The following is an 8,799-nucleotide window of genomic DNA, read 5'->3' as shown; positions in this document are numbered from 1 at the left end:
GCTTCACAACAGCTTGCCATTTCCATTTGAATCGGCTTCCATGTATCTGAGATCAAACTCGAACTCCCCCAAATCCATTCTTCCCTCAGTCTTTCCTGCTCAGAAAAAGTGAAACTGCCCAGACACTCAGGCCAAAAGCTAGGTGAATCTTTGATTCTCTAAACATGCTTGTCCCCGCCATTCACCTCCTGGACTCCTCATCCTCTGAGTCTGATTTAAATGCCACTTCTTCAGGGAGCACCTATCCCCCATGACTTCTGAGACAGGGTCTCACTCTGTACCCCAGGCTGGAGTACAGTGGTATGATCATGGCTCACTGCAGCCTCAACTTCTGGGCTCAAGTGATCCTCCCACCTCAGCCTCCTAAGTAGCTGGGGCTGCAGGAATGCACCACCACGCCCAGCTAGCTTATTTTTTGCAGAAATGGAGTCTCACTATGTTGCCCAAACTCCTGGGCTCAAGCGATCCTCCTACCTTGGCCTCCCAAGATGCTGGCATTACAGGCGTGAGCCACCACACCCAGCCCCCAGTGACCTTATCCAAAGTGAGGCCCCGGGTTATTCTCCCTCTGAGCGTTACTCTCCCTCCCAGCATCTAGATGTGTGTTTCCTTCAAATCAGTACCATGTTTGCTGCTTTTACTTATCTTCTTGCTTGTTGAGTGTCTGTTTCCCAAGCCCTCCAACCCAAACCCTTAAGGCCAAGGCCCATCCGGGTGACTTCGGCAACAGTTCAGTAGACACAGTGCCAGGGCCCTCTGCCCGTTTAGGGGCCCACAAACGTGTTTTAATTTATTTTAAAATCAGAAGAAAATAGCCGGGCTTGGTGGCTCACACCTGCAATCCCAGCACTCTGGGAGGCCAAGGCGGGCAGATGACGAGGTCAGGAGTTCGAGACCAGCCTGACCAACATGGTGAAACCCTGTCTCTACTAAAATACAAAAATTAGCCCTGCATGGTGGGGCGCACCTGTAATCCCAGCTACTCGGGAAGCTGAGGCAGGAGAATTGCTTGAACCCAGGAGACAGGTTGCAGTGAGCCAAGATTGCACCACTGCACTCCAGCCTGGGCAACAGAGCGAGACTCTCTCTAAAAAAAAAAAAAATCAGAAGAAAATATGCAAACCTGTAGGTTTATAGCAACAGAGTCATAAATATAATTTTCACAATTTTTATGGAGGAAGGGGTCCACACAACTTACAGTGCCACCCTGGGACTGTGTTGGCTTTGCCTACTGTTATACCTCCCAACACGTGCCAGAGTAGTTGGAGCATGGCAGGGGCTCAGTACGTATCTGATGAATAAAGGAATCTGCACTATAGTTTTCTTTTTTTCAGAGAATACAACAGCAAACTCTCTGCAGTCAACCCAGATTTGGTGGAGGGTTGGGGAAGAACCACGGTTATGAGAAATGATATTGATGCAGGATTGTCTTCAAGTCAGCCAGGAGATGACACGGTCATCTCACTACTCTAGATCTGCAAGGAGAAGCCCTCTGGCCCATACCACCTTCTCAATACAATCCTCGATCTGACTTCAGGATGAAAAATTATAAAGCTGCCTTGGTACAGCCACTTCTCAAGTATACCCACGTAGAAACATTTTACTGGCTAATAGGAAGTATCAATTTTCTCAATCAAGCAGGCAATTAAAAAATGTAAGTATATACATTTTTCCCCAAGGGACTGCATAAATCTTTTTTTTTTTTTTTTTGCTTTGAATAAAAGAATGTGACCTAAAAACTTTTTTTTTTTTTTTTTTTGAGATAGAGTCTCACTCTGCTGCCCAGGCTGGAGTGCAGTGGCGCGACCTCGGCTCACTGCAACCTCTGCCTCCCGGGTTCAAGCGATTCTCCTGCCTCAGCCTCGTGAGTAGCTGGGATTACAGGTGCACACCACCACTTCCGGCGAATTTTTGTATTTTTAGTAGAGACGGGGTTTCACCATGTTGGTCAGGCTGGTCTCAAACTCCTTGTGATCCGCCTGCCTCAGCCTCCCAAAGTGCTGGGATTACAAGCATGAGCCACCGTGCCCGGCCCTGAAAACACTTTTATTTGTCTTAAATTGGTCTTTATATTTTGCCATCACTTTTAACGACAAAAAATGCAATTACATCTTTTTTTCTCTTTTTTTTGAGACAGAGCCTGGAGTTCAGTGGCATGATCTTGGCTCATTGCAACTTCTGCCTCCCAGGTTCAAGCAATTCTCCTGCATCAGCCTCCCAAGTAGCTATGGTTGTAGGCTTGCGCCACCATGCCCAGCTAATTTTTGTATTTTTAGTAGAGACAGGGTTTTGCCATGTTGGCCAGGCTGGTCTCGAACTCCTGACCTCAAGTGATCCGCCCTCCTTGGCCTCCCAAAGTGCTGGGATTACAGGCGTAAGCCACCGTGCCCAACCCTCAATTACTTTTGCACCAACCTTTTAAGAAAGTGGCTCACTCCTCCTTTAAGAGCAGTGGTTTTCAGCCCCTAATAGGGCATTTGGCAATGTCAGGGGACTTTTTTTTTTGAGACAGGGTCTCACCCTGTTGCCCAGGCTGGAGTGCATGGTGTGATCACGGCTCACTGTGGCCTCAACCTCCTGGGCTCAAGCCATCCTCCCACCTCAGCCTCCCCAGTAGCTGGGAGCACTAGGTGGACACAACCACACCTGGCTAATTTTTTATATGTTTTGTAGAGATCTGGTTTCACCATGTTGGCCCGGTCTTGAACTCCTGGTCTTGAACTCCTGGGTTCAAGTGATCCAACTGCCTCGGCCTCCCGAAGTGCTGGGATTACAGGCATGAGCCACTGAGCCCGGTCTGAGAACATTTTTAACTGTCACAATTTGAGGGAGTGCTTGGCATCTACCAGGTAGAGGCCAGGGATGCTGCAAACACACTACAGTGCGCAGGTCAGTCCCCAGTAACAATGAATGAGCCAGCCCCAAATATCAATAGTGTTGGGTTGAGAAACCCTCCTCTGGGAGAATCTAAATTGTGTCTCTTGGATCATGTGGGTCTGGCCCTCCATAGAGTGGGTTTTACTGATCTGTGCCTTGGCATCAAGCCCTCAATTTATCCTGAGTAACTGTAGAAAGCAGCTGATAGGGTTTGTGTGACTGTATCTGTGTCTTACTTAGTCCATTTGGGGTGCTATAAACAATATTCCACAATCTGGGTGGCTTATAAACAACAAAAATTTGCCAGGCACAGTGGCTCACACCTGTAATCCCAGCACTTTGGAAGGCTGAGGCAGGCAGATCACTTGAGGTCAGGAGTTTGAGACCCGCCCAGCCAACACAGTGAAACCCTGTCTCTACCAAAAAATACAAAACATAGCCAGGTGTGGTGGCGTGAGCCTGTAGTCCCAGCTACTCGCGAGGCTGAGGCAGGAGAATCACTTGAATCCGGGAGGCGGAGGTTGCAGTGAGCCGAGATGACGCCACTGCACTCCAGCCTGGGAGACGGAGCAAGACTGAGTGAACCTGTCTCTAAAACAAAAAAGGACGGTTGTTGACGGTGTTGCTTGGGACACTACCCCTCATCCCTTCAAAGGTCCCATGAGAATTCCTCTCAGACTTTAGTGTCAGAAATAGCTGCGCTGCTTCTAGGTTGAGTGTTTTATTTTGTTTTTTCATTGAGTCAGAATCCTGCTCTGTTGCTCAGGCTGGAGTGCAGTGGCACAATCTCGGCTCGCTGCAACCTCCACCTCCCAGGCTTAGGTGAGTTCCCTGCCTCAGTCTCCCTAGTAGCTGGGATTACAGGTGTCTACCACCACACCCAGCTAATTTTAAGCGGAGTTTCACCATGTTGACCAGGCTGGTCTCGAACTCCTGGCCTCATGTGATCCACCCTCCTTGGTCTCCCAAAGTGCTAGGATTACAGGCATGAGCCACTGCACCCGGCCGGGGTTGGTTTTAATCTTGTGGACTTTGTGAGTCTCAAAACCGGCAGATTTCCCTCTTTGTTTTGACTGATACGAAGCTCAGAATCCTGTTTGCAGTCCACCTTTGAGGATTGTGGAGCCCCAGCCAAAGAACATTTCTGTGTCCTACCCTCTTGGTTCATTGTACCATGTGTTCCAGTGTTGTTTTCTCTCTGATCTATTTTTATCCTATTGTATTTTATGAATTTTTGTAAGCTGCCTCTAATCCTTTTTGGAAGAAAGCAGGGCAGAAAAAGAAAACAAGATTCATCAGAACCCTGTGGCCTTGACAAGTATTTTTTAACATGCCAAGTGTCATTTAGGGTTGGATTCTGGCCAGGGAAGGCAGCTATCCTTGGCTCCTCCTATCTCTCCTGGGAGTCTCTGTGGAGAACAGCAGCTCAGTAGGTTAGAGCAACAGGTTTTAGAGGTAGAGCCAGCATCCATCTGCCTGCAAGCACCACTCCCTCCCATCAAAATATTCTTCCCAGTCTCCCATCTGTCTGTTGGCAGGAAGCCACGGGGCCTAGAGGAGATAGGAAAGGGGAAGAATAAAGATAAGGTCTCCCATTTTCATTCCTAACTTTTATTTCTGGCATCTTAAATCAGGGCCCTCAGGCTTCAGGGAAAGATTGTGTACGTGTTAAGTGCTGCGGGTGAAGGGTGGCCAGGAAGGGCACCTGCCCAAGTGTGGAGGGAGTGGGGGCCTTGGGGAGTCTGTCATATGAGGGTCGAGGGGAGCCAGGCAGGGGTGGGGAGTGCCACACACACTTGGAAAGTCCCACCCCTCCATCTCACCCTGCGTTCAGGGATCTTCCAGCCACCCCTGCAGCTATACCACTCCCAGCTCTGCACGCAGTCTGCTACTCACGCCATCCCTCAACCTGTCCCTCACCTCCCAGGCTGCAGCACCCAGGCCAGCCCAGAGAATTCCACCTGCTCTGCTCTGCTCTGCTCTGCTCTGCTCTGCTCTGCTCTACTCGTGGGACTTTAGCTAATCTCTTGTCCTCCCAGCCTCAGTCTTCCTATCTCTAAAATGAGCAGGGGCCAGGCACAATGGCTCATGCCCGTAATCTCAGCACTTTGGGAGGCCGAGGCGGGCGGATCACTTGAGGTCAGAAGTTCAAGACCAGACTGGCTAACATGGTGAAAACCCATATCTACTAAAAATACAAATATTAGCCGGGTGTGGTGGCAGCCACCTGTAGTCCCAGCTACTCGGGAGGCTGAGGCAGGAGAATCGCTTGAACCTGAAAGTGAGAGGTTGCAGTGAGCTGAGATCATGCCACTGCACTCCAGCCTGGGTGACAGAGCAAGACTCCGTCTACATAAAATAAAATAAATAAATAAAGTAAAATAAAATGAGCAGGGAGAGGAAACTAGATCCTAAACTTTGAGGATCCTGAGAATCCCTTGCTGCCTTCATGTGTCCTGACAGCCTCTGTCCCTTTGGTCTACTTTCTTCTGGGAATGTGGTGCCACCTTGGTGGAGAGAGGAGGAGTGGCTGGGCATGTGTAACTCTGGGGTCAAAGGTGGACACCACGCAGGAGTAGCCTGGATGCCAGCAGAAGCACAGGCCCGAGGCTGCAGGCTTGAGAGGCAAGGGGTCCAACCCAGAGCCCTGGTCCTGCCCAGCAGAGCCAGAGGCCAGGCAGAGCAACCCTGGGAAGGGCAGGGCCTTGGCTGCCTGGTGGGCAGGGGTGACCTATGGGAAGCAGCAGCTGCCGCTGAAGGGGGCTGAAGCAGCCAGTGCCTCCCTGACACTTCCCTTGGGCACGCAGCCCCGTGGGAGATGGGCATGCCCCACTCTGAGAGTCTGATAGCCCCGTCTCTGTGCTGCTTGGCCAAGCCAGGCCACCGGCCCCACCTTGTCATTCCGTGTCCAGCTCTTCTGTTTCCTAGACCTGTGGGGTGGGCTGGTTCTTTCACCTCTAGCTGCTTCCCCTGTAAAATGGGGGTGATATGAATGGCATGGACCTCATGGAATTGTTATGAGAATGAACTGAGGCCAATGCAAAGAACAACGACTAGCATATGGCGGTCATAGCTGCTAAGACATATGGCCCGTATCACAGCGGTGCAGAGCGGCATGTGCCCAGTAAATGGGTGCACAGCCCTATCCACATGGGGGACGTGGAGGGAGATGCTCTGGACCCGCTGGGGCAGGTGGCGGGGCTGGTGCCAGGAAACCATCGGGCCAGAAGGCTTTGGGTCCCATCCCATTTTGGAAAATGGTGGCTGAGATCTGAATTTAAATGACCATATTCTTACCCAGAAGTTGTTCCTGGTTCCTTTAGACAGAAAGGGCCCACAGAACATCTTTAAAGCAAGAAGTGCCCTGCGGGGCCCTAGGTTTCTCAGGTGAACCTCAGAGACCAATGGGGAAAGAGTAAGGACCCCCCAGATCCAACCCCACCCAGGGAAGCTCTGGCTCAGCCTCCATAGAAGTTCAAAGTATAACCTCATATGAGGCCAGGTGTGGTGGCTTGCGTCAGTAATCCCAGAGCTTTGGGAGGAGGCCAAGGTGGGAGGATTGCTTGAAGCTAGGATTTTGAGACCAGCCTGGGCAACATAAGACCTCATCTCATAAATAAATATATAAATGAATAATCAATCAATTATAAAAGGCTGGGTGCAGTGGCTCGCACCTGTAATCCCAGCACTTTGGGAGGCCGAGGTGGGCGGATCACCTGGTCAGGAGTTTGAGATCAGCCTGGCCAACATGATGAAACCCCGTCTCTACTGAAAATACAAACAAAAATTAGCCAGGTGTGGTGGCGTGCACCTGTAATCCCAGCTACCCAGGAGGCTGAGGCAGGAGAATTGCTTGAACCTGGGAGGTGGAGGTTGCAGTGAGCCAAGATTGCACCACTGCACTCCAGCCTGGGCAACAGAGCGAGACTCCGTTCTCGGAAAAGAAAAAAAAAATCAATTAAAAAAAATAGCATGACCTCATTGCAAACAAAGCTTCTGGTAAAAAGTTGAAAACAACTGAGCTACTGCCTAATTTTAAAGATGGAGAAACTGAAGCCAATTGGAGCGAGAAAATAACTGGCCCAAGGCTACCAAGCAAATCTTTTTTAAAAAATTTATTTATTGGCTGGGCGCGGTGGCTCACGGCTGTAATCCCAGCCCTTTGGGAGGCCGAGGTGGGTGGATCATGAGGTCAGGCGTTCGAGACCAGCCTGGCCAAGATAGTGAAACCCCGTCTCTACTAAAATTACAAAAAATTAGCTGGGCCTGGTGGTGGGCGCCTATAATCCCAGCTACTTGGGAGGCTGAGGCAGGAGAATTGCTTGAACCTGGGAGGTGGAGGTTGCAGTGAGCTGAGATTGTGACACTGCACTCCAGCCCAGGCAACAGTGCAAGACTCCATCTCAAAAAAAAAAAAAAATTATTTTTTGGTAGACATGTTGTCTCACTGTTACCCAAGTTGATCTCAAACTCTTGGTCTCAAGGGATCCTCCTGCCTCAGCCTCCCAAAGTGCTAGGATTACAGGTGTGAGCCACGGCGCCTGGCTCCCGGCAAATCTTAACTGAGCTCTGTGGCCTGGCTGGTTCTGCGTGCTCATCTCATCCTTGTCTCCTGGGTCCACTGAACCCCCAGCCAGAAGGTATGTTCCTTAAAGCTGTGAATCAAGCCAGGTCCCTGGGTCTTCCTGAATGCTCAGAGCTTTTCCATCAATGGTCAAGAAACAGATTCTGGGGCTCAGGGCAGCTGGTTTCTCTGGGCCCCTAGGGAGTCCCTGGTTAGTCGGTGTAGGTACAGTCATTTCTCTCTCTTGGGAGGTTGCACCGTGTCTGGGAGGCACAGCCCCTTCTCATCTGCCTGGTCCTCGCCTGAACAGTACCTTCCTCTCCCCAGTCATCCCTGAGCTAGACTGTAGCCCCTAGGGACCCGTCTCCCAATGGGCCCCAGCTCTCCTCCCTCTCTCTTCTTCCCTTGGGGCAGCCAGAAGTCCCCGCTCATAACTCCCACACGAATGAGCCTGTCTAGGGACAGAGGGAGGGACCTGAGTGACATTTTAATTATGCCTCTAATTGCTTCCCAGGGAGATGAGTGGGGAACTCACATTTCTCTGTGGGTGCTCAGGGGAGAGCGCAGGGTTTCCACCAGGAACTCAGCCACACTGAGATCCCCAAGATTTCCCCAGATTTCCTGAGAGCAAGCGGGGGCTTCAACAAGCAGTGAGCCAGCCCTACGCAGACCAGGGCTCCCTTCTGAAGCTGTCCAGAAAGAGGGGAACATGGTTCAAGGGAAGGAGGTGGTAGGGCAGGGGCGGGGCAGTGGGTTCAGGGGTCACTAGACCCTCACCCCCTGACTTCATATCCCGAGGTTTTGATGTGCCCAGGAGTGGTGGGGTGAGAAGGGCAGGAGTTTTGAATGAATTCTGGGCATTAGAGAAGGCGGCCTCGAGGCTTATCTGATCACCTTTCTCCATCTGGAAAATGGGGATGTGGAGCTTCTATCTCCCTGAAAAGTGAGGTTGAACTGAGGACCTGCCACTTGTAAGCTGATTTTCTAGGCTTAACGGTAAAAGGGGAAAGAGGAGGTGGTAGCCCCGCTCCCAGCGTCATGCAGAACCTGCCTTCAGGGCCAGCCGCTTTCTGGTGGTGACAGTTCCGTGCACCAGGACACCAGGGGGCTGGGGAGAACACAGTCACTCTCATCCTAATCACAACTGTATAAAAAGCCCGTGTCGACCGGCACGGTGGCTCACGCCTGTAATCCCAGCATTTTGGGAAGCCAAGGTGGGCGGATCACTTGAGGTCAGGAGTTGGAGACCAACCTGGCCAACATGGTGAAACCCTGTATCTACTAAAAAATACAAAAATTAGCTGGGTGTTGTGGCGCACGCCTGTAATCCTAGCTAGTTGGGACGCTGAGGCAGGAGA

The sequence above is a fragment of the Gorilla gorilla genome, chromosome 4 (assembly GCF_029281585.2).
Source record: "Gorilla gorilla gorilla isolate KB3781 chromosome 4, NHGRI_mGorGor1-v2.1_pri, whole genome shotgun sequence".
Lineage (NCBI taxonomy): Eukaryota > Metazoa > Chordata > Mammalia > Primates > Hominidae > Gorilla > Gorilla gorilla.
Note: the sequence above shows the minus strand (reverse complement) of the source record.